This window comes from Ambystoma mexicanum, chromosome 3p, assembly GCF_040938575.1.
Source record: "Ambystoma mexicanum isolate Mex_15411 chromosome 3p, UKY_AmexF1_1, whole genome shotgun sequence".
Taxonomy (NCBI): Eukaryota; Metazoa; Chordata; class Amphibia; order Caudata; family Ambystomatidae; genus Ambystoma; species Ambystoma mexicanum.
Genome location: NC_090925.1, coordinates 814,421,055 through 814,443,314, shown reverse-complemented (window position 1 = coordinate 814,443,314; position 22,260 = coordinate 814,421,055). Strand labels below are relative to the sequence as shown.

General features: G+C 51.3%; 1 protein-coding gene across 1 annotated transcript in view; it reads left to right on the top strand.

Moving 5' to 3' along the window:
• The first annotated feature begins 376 nt into the window (after positions 1-376).
• The window catches only part of LOC138580926 (uncharacterized), a 172,051-nt gene continuing 150,167 nt past the window's right edge, over positions 377-22,260 (top strand). The window contains exon 1 of the mRNA XM_069651859.1: positions 377-462. The gene's annotated coding sequence lies outside the window, so the exon portion shown is untranslated. The remainder of the gene's footprint in view (positions 463-22,260) is intronic.

Here is a 22,260-nt window from a genome sequence, read left to right as displayed (position 1 = left end):
GATCAACACAAAAGACAAGGCAACTACCATCGAATGAACCAGAACTGTGAGAGACCCCTGAAGAGACCTGGAAAAGACTGGAAGGATGTCCATTCTAACCAGAAGGTTAGAATGGACATCTAGAAGGGGGTCTGTTTGAACCCCTTTCTAGACCCATTTTGTGTTAATTCCAAAATAAACCGTTGTTCAAACTTGATTAGTATTTGTTTGTGGTGACCACTCTGTTTCATGACAAGAAAGCACATCAATACTGTGCATGGAAGCATTTTTCATGACATATAAAGTGAAGTATCCTCTGTCCCATTCACAAACTCTGAAAGAGTACATTCTTCTTTCATTCCTTCTTTGTTTTTGACTTTCTTTCTTTTGTTCTACTACCAGTCAAAGGCGAAGGGGGCTAGACTACACTCAACAACACGATGCATCCTAACCTCATCCAAGTCCTGCTTTTTTTACTGTCAGGTGAGTGGTTCGATTGCAAAATGGATGTTTGAAAAGAAAAATGTGTAACCCCCTCCGGTGCGTGTCTGTCCATACTACCTTCCCTTCAAAAAAGTATCTTTTTGACCTAACAAATATATGACTTAGTTACAAGCCGAATGTGGGTGAGCTTTGGATTATGTCAACTCGATACCATCATTATCCACGGAAGGCCTGGCTATGGCGAGCAGTTTGCAGGATGTGCAGCTGTAAACTGCAGGCCCGTTAGGTGCACGCCACCCCCTTGAGGAATGTCACTGGTTTGGTTTGTGATGTGATTTCTATGGTATTCACTGAGCTGCAAATCACCTCATATGTAGTCAGGGAGTAAGTGGTGTTGTTGTATGGATGAATCTAAAAGCCTAAAAAGCTGCCTTTAAAATACATTTCCAGTAAAAGGTTTAATGCAGTTTTAAGTTAAGAACTTGCTTCTACTTAACATATCGGGTTTGTATTTTCCAAACTTACAAATGATGATATAATGTGTAGCACAATTTGAAGGAAGAAATGTGTTTCACTTGAGTTCTTAATGCCTTCTTCATTCACTGAATTCAAAACTCTATTTTGAAATAGTTGCCCTCCTGGCCAGGTGGCGGAGTGGCCTTGATCTTCCCTGAGTTGGTTCCTGCCACCATCATCTCCACTCAAACCTACTCATACTTTGAATCCCTCGCCAGTAGGCTGTCTGCCTCTCCTACCCTCTCTCTTACTCTCGCCACCATCCACAGGCCCCCATGAACCACCACCCTCTTCCTATCGGAATGGGCAGACATCTCCTCCTCTCACTTTAACTCCTCCCCAAACTTCTCTTCCTTGGGGACTTTAACATCCATTTTGACTCTCTGGATTTGGCTACTGTACTCTTTCGCGACCTCTGCGACTCTATTTCCCTCACTATTCCTTCCCTCTGGCCCTCCCCATTCTGCCGGGCACACCTTGGATGCTCTCATCTCATCCCTCTCTGCAACCCTCTAACTACCTCTGTCATGGGTATCAGGCAGGTAGTTGGGGCAAGCTGGGTAGAGGCTTGGCAGGCTTGGCATAGGCGCACAAAGAACCCATAACAAATCCCTACTTTCATTCCTTCCTAGTGTTTGTAGTAACTTCCTGGTTACCACTTCCTGTTGCCAAACAGGAAGTGCATGATAACTCATGAGCTCTCTAGTGTTTGGGTGTGGCTGGCTATATAAGCCACACCCAAGATTCTTCCAGTGCTTCGTGTTGCTTACTGTGAGCTGTATCAGCAACACACTTGCCGTGGGCCAGCATCTGCTTACCTGCTCCGGATCATCCTGCTTCTGCTTATCTGCTCCGGATCATCCTGCTTCTGCTTACCTGCTCTGGATCCTCCTACTTCTGCTTACCCGCTCCGGATCATTCAGCTTCAGCTTACCTGGTTCTTACTCCATGCTGCAGCTATCTCCAGTCAAGAGGGGACTTCTACACCGGCACCTGTAAGAAAAAAGAAGAACAGCGTTAACACGCACACATCAGTAACGCTGCGCATACTCACCAAATCTTCCTGCGACGCTGGAATTCAGGTTAGTTGCACGAGCGCACAAACCCCTGTAAGAAAGAAGAGACATTATTCATTGTGCTCGCTCCAATAACGCAGACACTTATTTCACTGCGCTCTCTCTCTCTACGCGGTGCATACTTACCAAAAGCCTCCGTACAAACTTACCTAACCACCAAGTCTCCAGTAGCGCTGTACCCGGACTCGAGGCGCTAATACCACATAATTTCTCCTGCAAGGGAAAGGGAGAGACATTACCAGGCGTGCTGGAATTGAAGGCACTGCTCAAACCGACCAGCAGCTAGCTTCTACACGCAGCGCTACTCACCCACACAAATACCGGCAAACAAAGACAATACGGACAATTTTGGACACTCAACATTCTCCGCGCAATGTTCACTTGTGGGAAGGACTTTCTAGCCAGTGAAGAAACTGGCACCTTGAACTCTCGGCCTCGCTGTGAAGGCATAAAACAGCGTTTGGCATCTGAACTCAGCCTACATACATTGGCACCAATCACATGAGTGAATGGCGTCCCTGCGAATGCAGGATGGAGTGCACACCCTACTAAAGATCAAGGTAAGCCCATTGGGGAACATCACAGCGCACAGTAAAGAGAGGGGAAGGGCCCAGGGGAATCGGGTGAATTCAGGTCTGATTGTACACCTTGTATTTGACAGGTATTACTCTGGGTGAAACAGGGGAAGTGAAGACTGGGGGTCAAGGGAGGCTCATCCATCGTTCCTGCAGAGACACAGGTGAGTGTGATACCTCTCTCTCCTGGCCTGGCCACTCCATCCTCTCCTCCCACCTTGAGCTCCCCTATCTCCTGAGGATGCCTCTGCCCGTACTGCCGGTTTCCTTCTCCGTCATTCGACCGATGAAGCGTGTGTCAGTCCTTACATTTACTTCTACCTTCATCCCTCCTCCGGCTCCTGCTTTTGACTCTCCTTCTGAAGCTGCTCTGGCTAACCTCCACCTCTCTATCTAAAACACCTTGGATATCCTTGCCCCTGTCATGAGGATCCGCATGAAGCCTGCCTCAAAATGTAACTCTTGGGATGACTCTGAAAAGTGCAAAGTTGCTTAGCGGAAGTGGCAGGCCTCAAGTTCATCCTCTGACAAATTGGCCTGCGGCCTGCTCCAAAGGCAATATCATCTCGCCATCTGCTCCAAGAAGAGGGCTCATGTCCAAGCCTGCATCACTAGAGCCACCAATCACATGGCTGAACTGTTTAAAAATCTGCAAAGAACTTGCCAATCCTACTGCAGTCTCCTCCTCTGCTGCTCGCTCCCTGGCCCTTTGCACTGCATTGCCCTCCCACTTATCCTCCAAAACTCAGGTCATCCTGCCCTCACTGTCATCTAGTCCCCCAACCCGCCTCTTCTCATGCCTATGTTGGTCCCCCTCACCCCCTTACTCTCCTCCTTCTCTCCCATTGCACTGGGCAAGGTCTCTAGAGTAGTCCGTTCTATGAAAGTCTCCTCTAAACAGGTGCTCTCCTATTCTCCCAGAACCACCAAATACAACATTGTCTCTCTCATCCTAGCCTTGGCTGACCTCTGTAAGCATTCCTCTGCCACTGGCTCCTTCCCAGAACCCCTCAGGCACTCTGCTGTGCACTCTAGCCTGAAAAAGACATCTGCTGACCGTTCATGCCTGGCTAACTATCGCCCTATCTCTATCACCCTTTTCTTGGGAAAACTCATGAAGAAGCTGGTTATCCCCCAATTGACCCTTCACACTGAAGCAACTGGTTGCCTCAATGACCACCAGTCTGGTTTCAGAGCATCTAGAGGCACAGAAACTGCTCTCCTAAACACCCATGAAGACCTGCTCTCTAACCTGAACTCTAACTCAGCCTCTGTTCTGATTCTCCTCAATATTTCTTCTGCCTTTGACACAGTTAACCATTCCATCTTCATAAATCGTCTCCATGATACCTTAGGCATCACGCACCAGGCACTGGCGTGGTTGACCTCGTTCCTTTCAAACCGACCCTCCAGAGTACAAATGGGTTGTTTCCTCTACTCCACCTCTCTCTCTTACCTGTGGAGTCCCTCAGGGCTCTATCCTATTGCCATGGCTCTCCAACATCTACCTAGCCCCTCTGGGCCACTTGATCTCCACCTTCTGCCCTAAATTCCAGTGTTATGCTGATGACACACAGCTCGTCTTTAAGCTGCCATCCTCTAGCTCCTCTCCATCCTCTTTCATAATTGACTGCCTGACTGCTATTCAGGCGTGGTGCTCTGCCAATGAGCTCTGGGTTAATGACAGTAAGACAGAGATCCTTCTCATTGGGATGCCCACTCCGTGTTTCCCCCCAACTTTCTGGACACCATCCTTGGGCCACCGCCACTCAGCCTCTTGTCAGGCAAAAAACCTTAGTGTCATCTTTGACTCCTCTCTCTCATTCTCTCCACATATCACAGACCTTGCCAAGAAGTCTAACTTGCAGCTCCACCTCCTCAGAGGCATTCTCCCTTTCCTCACCTTCCCCCAGAAGCACAACGTTTCCAGAGCTCTGGTTCTCTCTAGGCTGGACTACTGCAACAGCCTCTTCCTCGCTCTGCCTCTTTCCTCCCTTCGCCCCTTAAACTAATCCAGAATAGGGACCACATAGACCACATCTCTCCAGCCCTAAAATCTCTCCACTGGCTTCCGGTAACCGCAAAGATCAAATTCATGATCCTTTGCATCACCCACAAGGCTATCTGGGGCCTGGGACCTCTCTACACCCAGCTTTCCCTCCCTAAATACCTCCCTGCTTGAGTTCTTCGCTCCTCAAGCTCCAACTCTCTGCAGGTCAGACGTTTCTCCAAGCAGAGAGTGGGAGGCTGATCCCTTTCCTTGGCAGACTCCTCCCTCTAGAAGGGTCTCCTTGCCCCCCTCAGAGTTGAGCCAGATCTTAAATTCTGAAAACTTCTCAAGACATTCCTTTTCTCCTCTTCCTTCAACTCCGCCTCCTGTGCTAGTGTCCCGCTGCTGCGGCGACTGGTGCCTGGTCCCTCCTGAGTCACACAGGGACCAGACCACCCCTGACCAGTGCCACCCCTCATACCCCTGGCATCCCTTTCCAGCACTTTCCCTCAGGCTTCCTTACCCGGACTAACCTGTATCGGGTTCACCCTGTCCATCGCACTTATCTGCCCTTCCCCCTTTGCCCTGGCACTTGCCCTCATTGGCCCCCCTCAGCACTTGCTCACCCCCCTTTGTGCCCCCCAAGCCTGCACTTCACCTGCTCCCATCCCTGTCCCCCCTCGCTCACACTTATCACCTTTGTATTGCACTTGTACGGTAGGATTGCTACAAGGCCAATCTAACCATCATCAATGTTTTCTTTCTTCCATGCCTTCTCCCCCCCCAATTATTTGTCTTGTGGTGCCTGGAAACACTTGTGTATAGGCACCATACAAATGCCCAATACATAAATAAATAAATGCTTATTTAAGGATGGGTTCTGCTGATGTAACTAGCAGTTTACAGGAAATCTCAACAAAGAGTCACCCCCATGTTTTCCTCAACAAAGAGAATGGGCATCTACTTCTAAATTGGGAGGAATGGCATATTAAACACAATGGAAGCAGGTGACCTTGCCCTGTACAGGCATCTACACAAAATGTCCCAAACAAAACTGTTTAATATGGAGTTAATCCTTTGTTTCTCATCTGCAATCACAAATCTGTCTGGATCTTATTCTCAAGGGATTGTAACGCTTCTTCCTGCTTCCTATTTTCTTCCTCTGCTGTGTCGATGATACATATAACCCAATCCCAGCTGCACCTATTTCCCACACCACACCAGTCTGTTTTAAATGTAGGATTGTCTAAGAAGACACAGGGCGCATTCTTTACTTGAAGTCCCTCATGAATGATTTCAGCCTTCAAACACTCCAACAGAAGTTGACCATGGAGTTCAGTTCTGGATTTGTTTTTCTTTTTCTGTGTTAAAGTGTCTAGATCATGTGTGGTGGGGTTGGAAACAATTGTAGCCGGTGAGGAGCCCAGCAGGGATGTTGTATTTAGCAACCTCTGGAAATCTAAGGCTTCACCTACTGGGCATTTTATCAAGCCTAAGCGTAAAATGATGGAGGTAATTGGATCAAATAAGAAACAACTTGGGCACAAAGTGATTAATTTCCGGGACAGGTTTGGCCTTATTCCGTCCTGTTGTTTTTTAAATATTTGACGGGGAAGGGGTTGACTGCTTCCCCCAAAAATATAGCTATATCTCCCATGGTGCTTTGCAGTAGAGAGGCTTTTCAGGAATGCAAAGCTGCATTTTGTTGTCGTTGATGCAAGCGATTACTGCAGTAATATGGGGGAATGCAAAAACGGAGGAGGAAAAAAGAATTTATTTGCATCAGGTTAGAGGTGGTGGTTGGGGGGTGGTCTGGAGAGCCAGTTACAGTACTACCATTTTGTGATTATCGAGGTGATACCTGGGAAATCTCTCGAGATTTCCACGGTAATAACGCAAGACACATTCAGAAAAAGAATGTGTCACATGAAGCAAAGTGTGAAAGGGGGTAATGGGAGAGGGCCAGGGACGGAAAAGCAGCTATGTGGCATGGGGGGACCATGGAACAAGGAGGGGCACTTGGTGAGTGCCCGTGAGAGCAGGGAATAGTTTTTGTATTTTCGCATTATCACAGGAATACTGAGGGAATACCACAGGCATGAGCAGTTCATTGCTTCTGTATCTGTAGTCCATTGCCATTATCAGGGTAAGACTGGGGAATCCTGTGGAATTCGGAAGAGAGTGAAAAAAAAAAGAAATGTATACCTAGTGGTTCCAAAGGACCCTACTGGTGCAACATGTACTGTGGCCAGGGCCAAAGGCCGGGTCCCCTGCCATGGCCGAAGGCCACTGCTTGTGGGATCCAAAGAAACCTATTGGTGTAACATGTAAAGGGGCTGGGGCCGAAAATCATAGCTAGCCTGCCCAAAAGAAACCTATTTGGTGCAATATGTACAGTAGACATGGCCGATGACACCTATAGATGGAAACCTATAGGTGGAACATGAACAGCGGGCATGGCCATAGGCCAATGTGAGAATTTAATTCCTAAGAGAGGGCTCAGAGCTGAATGATATCAAAGTGTTGCAAGGTTCCTTGGAACCATCTGTCTAGACCTAAGAATGCTGATCTTTAAAGGGAAGGAAACCCCCCCAGACCTGCAGCTCAGCTGACAGAAAAAGCTCTACCATCCCTCTATGCGACAAGTCTGCACATGGTCGTTGGCTCAGGTTCAAAAAGGCGTCTCTACGTATGAGTACAGCACCACTTCATGCATTGCTCCAAAGGTATTTGTTGATTAATTGGGTTTGTTAGTTAGCCTGATGGGAACTCAAGGCAGGTGCCCTCATTCAACCCTTTCAGATAAGCACAATTGGCGCAACCTGTCATGGCATAATACATCAACACAACATTTGCACTATGCACTTTGATTGTGAGTCAAAACGGACTATTGCTGTATAGAAGAATACATTTTATTTACAAAGTATTCCACTGTTCTCTCTTTAATGAATCACCAAAACAAGTGAATCATATACATGAGCAGGGGCAGCAAGAAACCACATTTCAAAGACCTCAAATCTGTTCTGTTCAGACCCACTTGGGCATATCACAATTCTCACAATTCCCCTGCAAAAACCAAAATCTTCCACACCAACTAAGTCAAAATGACAGGTATTCAAACCCAGACTAAACAAGAGCACTTATCATAACATTTCTTTGCAAGAATGAAATTACATAATGACATTAAGCAATGTTAGATGGTGGATGATGCAATCATCTATCTCAAGATTGCAAAATATCAAAAACAAAAATGCAATAATTAAGACAAGATGCAATGAAGAAGCCACACTGGCAATTGAAGTAATCATCCATTTCAAATATGCATTGACCATCAAGAGCACACATTTAAAACAAGATATTGCCCATCAAATCACTTATAAGATGTCTGCTTTCTAAGTCAAACAAGCATCCCCTGTGGGTGCAGCTGGTCAGTGACAGGACCCTCTAACAGCTTGCATCTCCTCATCCATGCAATTATCCAGCCCCCCTTCTAAGGCTTGCATGGCATCATATACATTTTATTTGGGAACCCCTTAATTAGCATGCTCACATGTCATTTGATGGACAGCCTCCCTGTGTGTAATGGACCTAATGCACATCTGTGTTGCAGGGACTTTAATGTACTGCCCTTAAGGTGTCAGGTACATCAACAATCACTTAGTGCACTTCTTTAGCTTTAAGCTGGGGTAAACAATGCTCAGTGATTTGTCTGTTGCACGCAGAAGGCTTGCATTGTCTGTCTGTGTCTGGTTATCTGTCAGCAGCAGAAAGTGTCTATCACGTCTAAGGCCACGTTTATCTGTGCCCAGAAAACATGTTTCTGGGGCAGGCTGCTCCAAAGCAATTATGTAATTGCTGTGTCAGTCCCCACCTCTGTGCCTCTGCTGATTAGTGCTGTCATCACGTTCTCAATGCACAACAAAATACTGGTAGGTATTAGTGCAAAGCCTTTTGCACAGTGCATTCTAGAGAACTGCTTTTCTAATCCTTTTTATGAATAATATAAACTAAATAGCTGGTTATCTTTGCTGGTTCAATCTACAAGCTATAGAATTCTATAGCGAACTAATTATGTATGCAGAACTCAGCCCTTCATATGTGTAAACGTTCCATAAAAACGCACACTTCACTGAGAGGTTGCTTTGCAATGTAAAAGCAAATACAGGCTCTCAGGCATCTAGTGCTTTCCATATTTCCTGCTTTTCAAGGCACTATAATTCTAGTCTAACTACATTTTGTTTTGAGGGTATACAGTGTTTTTATCAAATCTTTCATATTGAATGCCCATATATCGAATATTTTATAGTGAAAACCTTTATAGTGAATGTAGTTAGGGGTGCGGTAAAGGTTTAAATATTTTTGGGAAGCAGTCGGGTGGGTTTTTAGGGGTTGGAAACGGGTGTTTTGGGCACCCTCCTCCCCCCGAATCCTCTCCAAAAAGGTGCATTCACTATAAAAGTTTTCAATATAAAATAGTTGAGATATGTACATTCAATATAAAATATTTCGATATAAAGACGCGTAACCGTTTTAAGCGCATAGCACATTTCTTAATTCATAGCGTCTAGTCTAGTTTTGCTTCTATGAGGGGAATTGTAGCATGACATGGTATCTTCATATGTTGCTTCCCTGCCCTGAAGGGTGAATGGGGTGCTAACACATGTCAAAAGACTGTGTCAAGTCTCCATCTGAAGGAAACGGCACCCGCTACCATACAAATTGATAGAACACATAGAATTGGGCACCCATAACAGAGGGCTGACTTGCCTCTGTGTGATATTCTAGTCAAACATCATGATTTCAAAATTAAAGTGCCCGTGCTGACTGAAGTTAGAAAACGGAGGGGAAATATCAGTGTTTTGGTCGTCTCCATTCATATCTACCAGGACCTAGCCAAAGCTACTTTGCCATGCCGCAGAATCAGGAAACTAGTGGCGGAGGAACTACTGGAGCGCCATGTGAGATTCAAAATGGCGTATCCATTTGGATCACAATTTAAGCTACACTACAAGATCTTTATGCTCATGAGACCAGAAGAATCAGCTAAACTGCTGGATATCCAGCTGGCACCAAGGGATGAATCCAGCACATCTCATAAAATGTCAGACAGCGGAACATCATGGAAAAGCCAGAGAACGAGAAAGGGGGAACATGTAGATTCGGAGCACTCGTCACCGCCAATCGAAAAGGTGGCTTGATTGCTGTAGTCTGAATGTGGAGGAATGAGGAATTGAGACCAAAAGATCCTTAAAGCCTGTACAGATACAACCTTTGGTCTGGTGCTCTTAAATGCTGTATGGTTTATTGAGGATGGAATCACACAACCACATGTTTACATTCAGTCCTGAGGAGAAGAGGAATAGATATTATGGGCATCTTGTATAAGGAGAACATTTAGGGGGTTTCGTTATCAATAGAATGTGATAGTTGCTGCGGGGAGGGGCAACGGTTGAACTTTGTGCAAGCCACTACAGAAAGTTGGCGCAGTTAAACATTCAATCTGTGTGGTAGCAAAGAGTGAGGAGGAGATGACACCTTGAATTTCCCTTTTGTGTTGATGGTTTCAGGGAGTGGAGGAGTTCATTTGAGACATGGAGGGAAGGGGCTACATTATTAACAAACCTTTCAAAGAGGAGAAGACAGAGGCAGAGATCAACCGGACAGGGGGCCTTACTTGGAATATGCAAAAGAGAACTGTTTGGATCAAGCCACTGGAGAAACATGTTATGCATTTTACATCTATTGCAAGTATGACTGAAGGTTTTGGCTCACTTACGTACGGTGCATGAACACACCTAATAATTGATGTCAAAGATTTAGCGAAATTAAACATTTGGTTTTAAAAGTACAGGCATTGCAGGAGATGCACTTGCGCTCACTAGACCAGAAAAGACTTCGACAAAGAACATCGCCCATACATTTTCATTCATCGTGTGAGGCGAAGAGAGCAGGAGTGGCATTGCTGTTCCATAGACACTTTGCTTTTCCTGCCTAAGCATTTAGGAAGGACAATGAAGGTAGTCTTATCTTGGTAAGAGGCAAACTATGAGGTAAGCCTCTGACACTAGCATTGTTTAGACCTCAAACTCACGCCAAGACAATGTCATGCTAACACTCCCAGATCAAGTAGAAGATTTGACCGAAGGGGAAGTGATTCTGATGAGTGACCTGAATCTGATAGTGGATCGTGATTTGGATAGATCAATTGAAATATTCAAATGGGGAGCAGTACAAGTCACCAATGATCTAAAGCAGACACTACACAACTTTGGCTTGAAAGGTGCCTGGCATCACATGGACGCCCACATACATGTTCTCATTATACTCATGTACATCAGTCAGACTTGAGAATAAATGATATATTCTTATCTGCAAATTTGACAAGCAAAGGATGCTAAGATCTATCGGTGTGGGGGCAAATGTGCAAAAGTGTCACTGCAAGCGTTTCTGAAATATCTGACACTTTTTGGATTTACAAAAGTCTTCTTGAGCTTCTTGTAAAAAGGAAAAGTGGTGCTGCAGACTGAGAAATGCCTTTCTTAGGAAGGGAAAAAGATGTGTAGTAGATGTCAATGACAACTCATTGGTGCTGTTTTCTAACTCCTTTTTTGACATGCAAAACCAGAATCCCCTTGCAGTGCCTACCCTGTATTCCTTTTTTTGTTGTTGTTTAAAGCGCAGACCTAGCTCAAGAGCAGCAGAGCGCTGTACAGAGTGTGGGTTTCCGGCATTTGGTTTGGAACCTTTTAACAGTACGACAGTACTGTGAGGTATGTGCGTCGTTATGTTTATACATTAGAATTAGTCCCTGGTCAGGGGTTTTTGAAAGAGCCATGTATTGAGAGATTTGAGAAATTGGAGAATTGTGATGGCATTCCGAGCCGACACTGGGATCGAGTTCCAGCGTGTGGGTGCATGACAAGGGAAGGATTGTTTGTGGGTCCTCTGTGGACGAGTTGTGATTCAAGCCGGTTTGTCGATTTGCTGCGCGAGTAGCATGTGCCACCACATATGTAGAGCTTAGGCGACAGGTATGCTGGTGTGCTACTCATGACTGCATTGTAGATGATACATTTACAGGCCGATTCATGGAATAAATGTGCGCCGAAAATCCCGGCGCAGAGGGGCCAATACGTGCGCTGCGCCGAAAATCAGCGCAAAGCGCAGGGAAACCAGCGCACGTCGATTCATGGAAGTCCGTGCGCAAGAAAAGCAGAGGACGTGCGCCGAAAAAGCGCGCGGCGCAGGCCGGCGCACAGGTCAACCAACGTCGTGCGCCACGGCCACTGCGCCATCACTCCGAGCGCAGCGCACAGCTCTAAAGTAGGCGGAACACAGGGCGGGACACTCGGAATGGGGAATAAAATGGGGCACAACACTCGGAATGGAGAAGAATGTGGGCGGCACGGGGAAAGTTCAGGAGGCAAGTGCGCGGAACGCCCACACGCTCGCATACAACACGTATTCATGGAATAGAATAGGGCAAAAAAGCGCACGCTCAAAGCAGCGCACAGGCACAAACAGGCACAAACACGACCGCCACAAGAAAGCAGGCGGTAGCGTGTCTGCGCCTGCAAGAAATGTGCGCTAAAAGGCGCGCCAACAAATAGCACCTATATACAGACATAACCAATGTACAATACTGTTGCCCTCCTGGACAAATGACGTACAAAGGGGTACCCACAAACACAGACACGCGCAGAGAGAAAAAATAAACGTGTGCGTGCATACCGGGGTGCGCGGTAAGTCCCACACGCGATATGGCAGGGAACGTGGAATCGAGGGGTGCGCGGGAAGTTGCACACGCGAAATGGCCGGGTACGTGGATTTCAGGGGCGCGCGGGAAGTCCCACACGCGATATGGCAGGGAACGTGGAATCGAGGGGTGCGCGGGAAGTTGCACACGCGAAATGGCCGGGTACGTGGATTTCAGGGGCGCGCGGGAAGTCCCACACGCGATATGGCAGGGAACGTGGAATCGAGGGGTGCGCGGGAAGTTGCACACGCGAAATGGCCGGGTACGTGGATTTCAGTGGCGCGCGGGAAGTCCCACACGCGATATGGCAGGGAACGTGGAATCGAGGGGTGCGCGGGAAGTTGCACACGCGAAATGGCCGGGTACGTGGATTTCAGGGGCGCGCGGGAAGTCCCACACGCGATATGGCAGGGAACGTGGAATCGAGGGGTGCGCGGGAAGTTGCACACGCGAAATGGCCGGGTACGTGGATTTCAGTGGCGCGCGGGAAGTCCCACACGCGATATGGCAGGGAACGTGGAATCGAGGGGTGCGCGGGAAGTTGCACACGCGAAATGGCCGGGTACGTGGATTTCAGGGGCGCGCGGGAAGTCCCACACGCGATATGGCAGGGAACGTGGAATCGAGGGGTGCGCGGGAAGTTGCACACGCGAAATGGCCGGGTACGTGGAGTTCAGGGGCGCGCGGGAAGTCCCACACGCGATATGGCAGGGAACGTGGAATCGAGGGGTGCGCGGGAAGTTGCACACGCGATATGGCAGGGAACGTGGATTCGAGGGGTGCGCGGGAAGTTGCACACGCGAAATGGCCGGGTACGTGGATTTCAGGGGCGCGCGGGAAGTTGCACACGCGATATGGCCGGGTACGTGGATTTCAGGGGCGCGCGGGAAGTCCCACACGCGATATGGCAGGGAACGTGGAATCGAGGGGTGCGCGGGAAGTTGCACACGCGATATGGCAGGGAACGTGGATTCGAGGGGTGCGCGGGAAGTTGCACACGCGAAATGGCCGGGTACGTGGATTTCAGGGGCGCGCGGGAAGTTGCACACGCGATATGGCCGGGTACGTGGATTTCAGGGGCGCGCGGGAAGTCCCACACGCGATATGGCAGGGAACGTGGAATCGAGGGGTGCGCGGGAAGTTGCACACGCGATTTGGCTGTGTGCTCCCAGGCATTACCTATACACCCTCCACGGCCCCTGCAGGCAGCACACACCACAGGGAACTACCCTGCACACCTGCTCATGTCTCCCACCACCCCCACCCCCAGCACTGTGGGCAACCTGCCAGCAGGCCCCCACCCATGGGCAACCCATGTCTCCCACCACCCCCACCCCCAGCACTGTGGCCAACCTGCCAGCAGGCCCCCACCCATGGGCAACCCATGTCTCCCACCACCCCCACCCCCAGCACTGTGGGCAACCTGCCAGCAGGCCCCCACCCATGGGCAACCCATGTCTCCCACCACCCCCACCCCCAGCACTGTGGCCAACCTGCCAGCAGGCCCCCACCCATGGGCAACCCATGTCTCCCACCACCCCCACCCCCAGCACAGTGGGCAACCTGCCAGCAGGCCCCCACCCATGGGCAACCCATGTCTCCCACCACCCCCACCCCCAGCACTGTGGCCAACCTGCCAGCAGGCCCCCACCCATGGGCAACCCATGTCTCCCACCACCCCCACCCCCAGCACAGTGGCCAACCTGCCAGCAGGCCCCCACCCATGGGCAACCCATGTCTCCCACCACCCCCACCCCCAGCACTGTGGGCAACCTGCCAGCAGGCCCCCACCCATGGGCAACCCATGTCTCCCACCACCCCCACCCCCAGCACAGTGGCCAACCTGCCAGCAGGCCCCCACCCATGGGCAACCCATGTCTCCCACCACCCCCACCCCCAGCACTGTGGGCAACCTGCCAGCAGGCCCCCACCCATGGGCAACCCATGTCTCCCACCACCCCCACCCCCAGCACTGTGGGCAACCTGCCAGCAGGCCCCCACCCATGGGCAACCCATGTCTCCCACCACCCCCACCCCCAGCACTGTGGCCAACCTGCCAGCAGGCCCCCACCCATGGGCAACCCATGTCTCCCACCACCCCCACCCCCAGCACAGTGGCCAACCTGCCAGCAGGCCCCCACCCATGGGCAACCCATGTCTCCCACCACCCCCACCCCCAGCACTGTGGGCAACCTGCCAGCAGGACCCCACCCATGGGCAAGCCATGTCTCCCACCACCCCAACCCCCCATCCACCTGGGGCACCCTCCACCAGGCCCCCACCCATGTCCCCCTGGCCCCTGGTCCTGACGATACACAATAATGGCAGTAATGACCAGCATACCCAGCACAAACACCCAGGCAAGGATTGCATGCACCCACATAGTGAATGCAATCACATGACACAACCCCAAAGGCAACTAAGCAAAAGAACACATGTCCGCCACACACACATACACAATGGGTGCAAGTCAATGTTAAAACCCATATCATGGCATGTAAGAAATCAATGAAAAAATGACACAAGTGTAAGATAAAATAAAAATGTATTAAAAAATAAAAATAAAGTTAACTCTGACAACTATCTGGGAAAGCAAATAAAAGGTCCATGTCCGGGAACAAAAATGAGAAACCAAAAAACAAAGGATAGAAAAAAGATTCGATTTTGTCCAAAGTAAACACAAGTAGAATGAAATGAAACATAAACCATTACGTCATGGTGTGACCAATATGAAAGTAAAAATAAATTATCTCACAAAAAAATATAACTATATTTACAGGATTGTTCAAGGGTCCATGAGCCCAACAGCACTAATTAAACCTAATACTAACTATCTAAAAAAATATGTACAAAGAAGTGGCCATTGTCCAAGCGGTCCAAAAAAAAATTTAAAATAAAGGAAACCTAGCACTAACTAACTAAAAAACTATATACAGAGGCAGCGGGCTAGTCCTGCGGCTCACTTGGTGATGTTGGCCAGGGCATCCTCGAACTCCATGTCTATGTCCTGGAGGCGGGACTCAGTCCTGGCCCCGAGGTCTCGCAGGGACAACCCCATGTGCTCTCCAAATTCCCTGCGAGCCTCCTCGAGGCACGCAGCCCGCCTCAATGCCTGATGCATGGAGATCTCCGCCCTGGCCATGGCGAGCCGCTCCTCTTCCGCCCGCTGCCGCTCCGCATCTATCCGCTGGCCAAACTCCTCCCACACGGAACACACCGCCATGCCAGGGTTGCCCTGCCCTCCGGCCGATGCCTGCCCCTCCGATCTTGATGGCCCTGAGCCATGATGCCTCCCACGTCGAGCCCGCTGCTGCCTGCGACGCCACTGCCTCTGCCAGCACGACGGCATCCAGGCTGATGGTAACCACCGACGCCGTCGTGCACGTGCCCTGCCCGATGATGCCGGCACATCTTCCATCTGCTGGGGTCCACTTGCTGTGTCGTCCACCCCTGCTGGACCTCCGACTCCCAACTGCGGCAGGGATGGGATCCCCACCGAGCTGGCTGCATTGGTTGGGGCAGGTCCACAGGGGGCCATGGTGGCATCTGGGCCGGAAGACGGCAAGGAGAACGACTGGTGGATAGCCTGCACAGAGGAGGAGAGGGCCGTCAGATTGGCCAACACATGCAGGAACCCCCCGAACATGGCCGATCCCAATTGGGCCACGTCGGCACGGTGCACTTCGTGATGACGTGCGTGCTCCTCCCGGGAAGCACGCACGGCATCACGAATCACAGCCGTGCGCATCGCGACCCCAATCAGGACCTGCTCCACGCGGCCAGGGGTTCCCACGGCCGCAGGTGGAGGGGAGTCAGTTGACATGGACATCCCCTCTACCTGCGGACGGGCCTGGGACGGGGCATCCCTGCTGGTGCATGGTGGTGCACTCACAGGGTCAGGGACAGCGACATGCACAGGCCCCTCCACGGTGACCTGTGCTGCCTCCTGCCCCAGGCCCTGGACTGCACCACTTGCACCAGCAGGGATGCTCCCACCAGGCCCCATGTGTGCACCAGTGTCGGCCTCCTCCTCCTCTGTGCAAACCACCAACCTGGATGGCTCCTCACCGTCTCCCGCCGTAGCAGGCCCCTGTGGGGGCTCACCCACCCCTTCCGCTGCAGCCGTGGGGGCATCCCCGCCGCCTTGCTCCACAGCGCCGTCTCCGCCCTCTTCTTCACTAGCCGCTGTGTAGAGGGAGACAAAGAACACAAGCATCAGGCTACTGTACAATGGTCCCCTAGACAGGAAGCAATAGCAGATGAGCACCCCTGTCAAAGTACACTTCCATCATGTCCCTCCACAACACATGGGTCAGTGCAGGCGAAACACACACAGTAACAGGCATGGTGCATGCCATGCACATTTCCATGCATGTCCAAATGACTATTGAAACATTCAATGAAATGTAACTCACATGCATCATGGCTCATGCATATCACATGCACACACTACACCTCAGTCACATCCATCTGGCCACAATCACACCAAACACAGGCAAAACAAGGGTAAGGTGGGTGCGTCACTGAATCTGTGCATTGTCACACACATGAGTCATGCATCCATGGCATGCACAAGTCACAGACATGCAGGTCAGGCACACAGACATGGCTACCATATATGTACCTGGCATCAGCACCCATCCTCACCCCCATCCATGTCCAGGTACAGAGACTGCCATGCTCTCATGTCCCAAATCTGCATAGTGCTCCCCATGCCGCATTTCTACACATGCAACAACCATGTGGGTCACACATCACTGGTCGCACAGGCAGTACCATGATGTCCCAGCACACATACATGCATATATGGCACATGGCACACATACAGGCAAGTATCATAGAACCAGCTCACCGCAACATGCCCTGTCTCACACAGTGATGCTTGGACACTTACCGCTCAACTCCAGACGGGTCTCCCTCTCAAGGATCTGGGCGTGGAGCGCTGGGCGTACGCGTTCCAGGACCCTCTTCTGGATGGTACTCATGTGGCCCCGGCCCCCCTCCACGAGGCGCCGGGCCTTCACAAGGGTCCTGGACCTCAAGTCCTCCCAGCGCTTCTTGATCTTCAAGACGTTGCGGGTTGCCACCCCCTCCGCGTTGATGGCAACCACACAGTCGGCCCAGATCCTCTCCCGTCCTTCCTTGCTGGCGCGGGACGATCCAAAGAGGGCATCATACTGCCCCAGGACATGCTCCACCAGGACACCAACTTCGGTGGCAGTGAAGCTGGTGCCCCTCTGCCCCTCTGGCCTGGGGTTGCCACTGGTGCCAGATGTAGAAGTGCCCGACATGGCAACCCCAGAGGCAGGTGTGGGTGGGCAACTGGGTCCTGGGGCTGGGCTGTGGAGCGATGTAATCCCAGTTGGGAGTCTTCAGTTCCAGCAGGGGTGGACACAGCAACTGGACCCCTGCAGATGGCTGATGTGCAGGCACCAAATGGCAGGGCACGGTGGCAGCAGGCAGGCAGGCAGGCAGGCAGGCAGGCAGGCAGCAGCAGATAGCACGTGGGAGGCTGCTCAGGGCACTTGGGGGGCAGTAACTCGGCCTTCGGGGCAGGAGCGTGGTGTTCCGTGTGTTTTCGGGTGGCCAGCTTGATACGGAGTGATTTGGCACGTGAAATTCCTGCACGTCAGCGTGAAATCCGAGGAAAGGCCCTTAGCGCGTAAGTGCGTCAGCACGCATACGCGATTCTATTGGACCAGAGTCCCTCATCGCGTGAGCGCGTCTGACGTGATCCGCACGGGCGTTCCCCACTCAGCACGTGAAGACGGAGCACACGTGGAAATCCTGCACGTCTGAGTGTAATCGCGTGTAATTGGCCAAAAGTGCGCGTACACGCCATTGGCCTATGTACGTGTATTTCAGGGCCGCGCGGCCCCTTACACAGGCAAGTACGTCAGCGCACCTGTATGCCTGCAGCGTGGGAATATATACACGCGATTGGAGTGGGAACTCGATTCCAGGGGTGCGAGGCTCACACGCTGCCTACTACACGCGCAAGGCATTAATTTGCGCACTTTTCAATAAACAAGCCAGATGCCAGGATGAACATACCGTTCCTAGCAGCAGTGGCAGTGGGCTACCAAAGGAGGATGAGGAGGAGAGTCAGGGCCAGAATATTCACACCCAGAACCAGCCTATTCGGGATGCCTGATGACCAGGTGTATGGGAGGTACAGGTTTCCAGCACACATCATACTGGACCTGGTCAGTGAGTGGGAGGATGACCTCACATCACCCACCCTGTGCTCCCAAGCACTCAGCCCCCTGCAGAAGGTCCTGAATGTACTGCACTTCTTGGCCACTGGATCCTTTCAGCGGACAAGTGCCATAGTGGGTGGTGTGTCACAGGCCACGCAGTCACGCTGCCTACACCAGGTCTTGAACATCATCACTGCACGGCCCTCAGTCCGCAGGCACATATATCTCCCCAGGACTCATGCAGAAAGGCGGACGTGCACCCAGGAATTCTATGGTGTGGCTCAAATCCCCAAAGTGCTTGGTGCTATTGACTGCACACATGTGGCTCTACGTCCTCCCAGGGCAACAGAGCACATCTATAGAAACCGCAAGCACTGGCATTCCATCAACGTCCAAGTTGTATGCAATGGCAAGGGAATCATCACATCAGTATATGCCAACTATCCAGGGTCCACCCACGACAGCTTCATCTACAGAATGTCTACCCTATGCCGGGACCTAGAGGCTGGCCAGCATGGAGATACATGGCTGCTTGGTGAGCATGAATGCCACTCCACATGCATGCATGTCAGATACTGGGTCATGACACAACACCACTAATGATACCCATCACCACCTCCGCAGGGGACAGTGCCTACCCTATCAGCCCCCACATGATGACCCCAATCCGGAACCCCACCACGCCACCCCAGGTAAGGTACAACACAGCCCACATTGCTACACGGGGCATAGTGGAGCGCACATTCGGAGTGCTGAAGTCACGCTTTCGCTCCCTTGACCGTTCTGGCGGGCAGCTGTTATATGCTCCCCGAATAGTGTGCAGGATCATAGTGGCAGCATGTGTCCTGCACAACGTTGCAACACGCCGGGGCCTGCCCGTGGACATGGTGGTGCCCCCACATCCACAACCACATGCACGCCCGCTGCGCATGGGAGGGGAAAGGGCACGGGGGGAGGCAGCCCGTACGCAACTGGTGGCCAACTTCTTCACCTAGGAATCACAGTGCTGGCTAGTGCACACTGCTCTGGCACATGCCATCTGACAATCAATGATGACTCTACCTGACAATGTCTGCAAATTACTTGACAATGAACTGTCAGATACACATCAGCCTGAGATTGTTAACATGGAAGTGTCAATATGTGTGCACCCCTAGCTACACATACACCAGCCATGCATCACAATGCAAAGACACAACTCCATCAATCTAAAATGCATTGCCACAGGCGATTCACTACATGACAACATTGCCATGTCACCCACTCCCTTCACAGTCCCGCCACTGAGGACACCATGTCATGGTATGTGACAGCAAACAAACTGGCCATCACAACATGACACCAGTGTCACAAATAGCAGTGCCCAAAATGGAACATAGCCGCACTTGAGCAGCTAACCGCCCTGGGCCCACTACTACACACCTGTGTAAGAGTAATTTCAATCAAATTACACACCAACCCACCCTGAAGCCCACCCAAACAAGACACATTGCTTGTAATCAATGGTAGTCTCATTACCTGAATCTGCTGGTATGTCCTCACGGTCCAGGTGTACAGTGATGGCGCCATGCAAAAGTGTCAGTGCACATCTACCGACATGTAGTGTGACTCCAGAGAGTATGCCCTTGTGAAGATCTGTGTGAAATACCTGCAAAACATGAGCAACATATGTAAGTAGAGGCACATATCATACCATCATGCATAGTTAGGTGCAACAACAATGAACACTATGAATGTCTACACAGTATTGACTATGGACTGGCCAACAGCTCATGGGAGTCCAATGTCACCGTGTAATTTGCTGTCACTTGGGCACACCCTTTGCAAGCCCATGGAAAGGGAAGCAGGAGGGGTGTGGATGTCTGCTACCCAAGCATCGAAACCAAACTCAGGACAAGCCTGCATGTGCCCAGCCACAATACAGTGTATGCCCAGGTACCCACACAAGGCAACACTCTTGCAAAATAAAAATGAAAAAGAGAAAAAATGGCCATGAAAGGGCCGGCGGGGGGGGGGGGGCCACCTATGAGGTCCGAGGACAGGATGCACGCCACAATCCACCTGTGTGGATCATGGGAAAGGAAAACACCCCATAGGCTCGTGGCCCACACGGCTACTCTGTTGTGGGAGATGAGTCGCTATGGCTCTGCCCAGACCCTGCAGCTGACTCTGGAGGTGGGGGAGCTGCCTCAGATGATGGTGTGACAATGGGAGGCAGCCCACGCAAAGCACGAGTTTGCTCCTCCATGGCTGCAAGCAGGCGGGTCTGGTAGTTCTGGTTCTGGGTTATAATCATGCGGAGGTCCCCATGCAGTAACTCCCGGGATGACCTGACCTCCGCACGAGTTGCCTGCATCTCGGCCGAGAGCGTCCGTGTCAGACGCTCCAGCTGCTCCTCTGTCCTTCTATGGGATGAAGCCTCAAGCTCTAACAGGGTCGACCTGAGGTGACGGAGTTCTTCCCTCAGGGCTTCCCTGTGGCGCTGGGACTCCATGGAAAGTGATTCCCCCAGAGTCGCCAGTGCCGCCCGCCTGTCCATGTTGGACGCCAACATATCCTCCCTGTGTGCCTGGCAGATGGACTCTGTAGCCTGCTCCAGTCGCTCCATCAGCCTTTCTGGGGGGACAATGGAAGTGGCCACCCTATCCATGGCCTGTGCAATCATCTCGGATGATGCTGCCTGTTGGGTGGCCATACCGTAGATGGATTGCTCCCATACGGTATTGCCAGGTGGCATACGGCCACCACGTTGACGGGCACCACACCTGCCTGGGGCAAGGCGGACTGCGCCTTGCTGTGCCGGCAAGGCCTCAGGCTGCAGGACTGCATTCCCTCTCTGATCTGCAGCCCCAGGAACAGGATCAGAGATTGGGTGGTGTGGCCCTGCATCCGTAACCACCGGAGGCTGATCTGCCGACACTGACATCCCCATTGAGGCCAATGGCCTGGCTGCAGGTGGGTCGGACAGAGGAGATTCTCTCCCAAGAACACTCACCTGCGACTGCACATAGGTGTCATCCTCCGAGTCTACACCTGAATACTGCTCGGGGGAGGAACCCCCAGAGACACCCCTCGACAGCACGGCCTGCAGCACTTGTGGGTTTTCACCCACAAACACACCACGTCCCTCACTTGTGGTAGGTCGGCCCGGGTTGCCCTCCTGGGACGGCTCCACCACCACATCCCCAGCATCAACAAGTGCTTCGTCCCCTGCAAAGACATGAAAGAGAAAAATGGAAACAGGCATTAGCACCATGGCATGCAACAAGGGCTGATGAACAACATAGGCAGTAGTCCTACGACACATGTCCTACATGACTGGGAGTCCTCCTATGCATTCACCATCACTGGGTCTGTAGGGGAGGCTCAGGGCATACTATGTACTGATTGGACAGCAACGCCTGCTCACCTTGATGCCTAGCACTGCCATCACACATTGGGCGGTGATTGCCATGTCAAAGGCACATGCCATCACACACATGGCATGTGACATAGCCACCAAGTGAGGAGGGAGAGGAGGGCTACTTTTTTGGATTTCAACCACTCTGGTCCTGACATTGCATCGTCACATCAATTAGTATACATGTTGTACATGGATCTGCTAGTCCAAATTGGCAACGATGCACAGTGCCTTGTCTAGATCAACATAATGCAGTAGACATTGTGATTCCACCTCCCCAACACCTGTAACGGAATAATTTTGCATTCGTGAAGCACCGGTCAA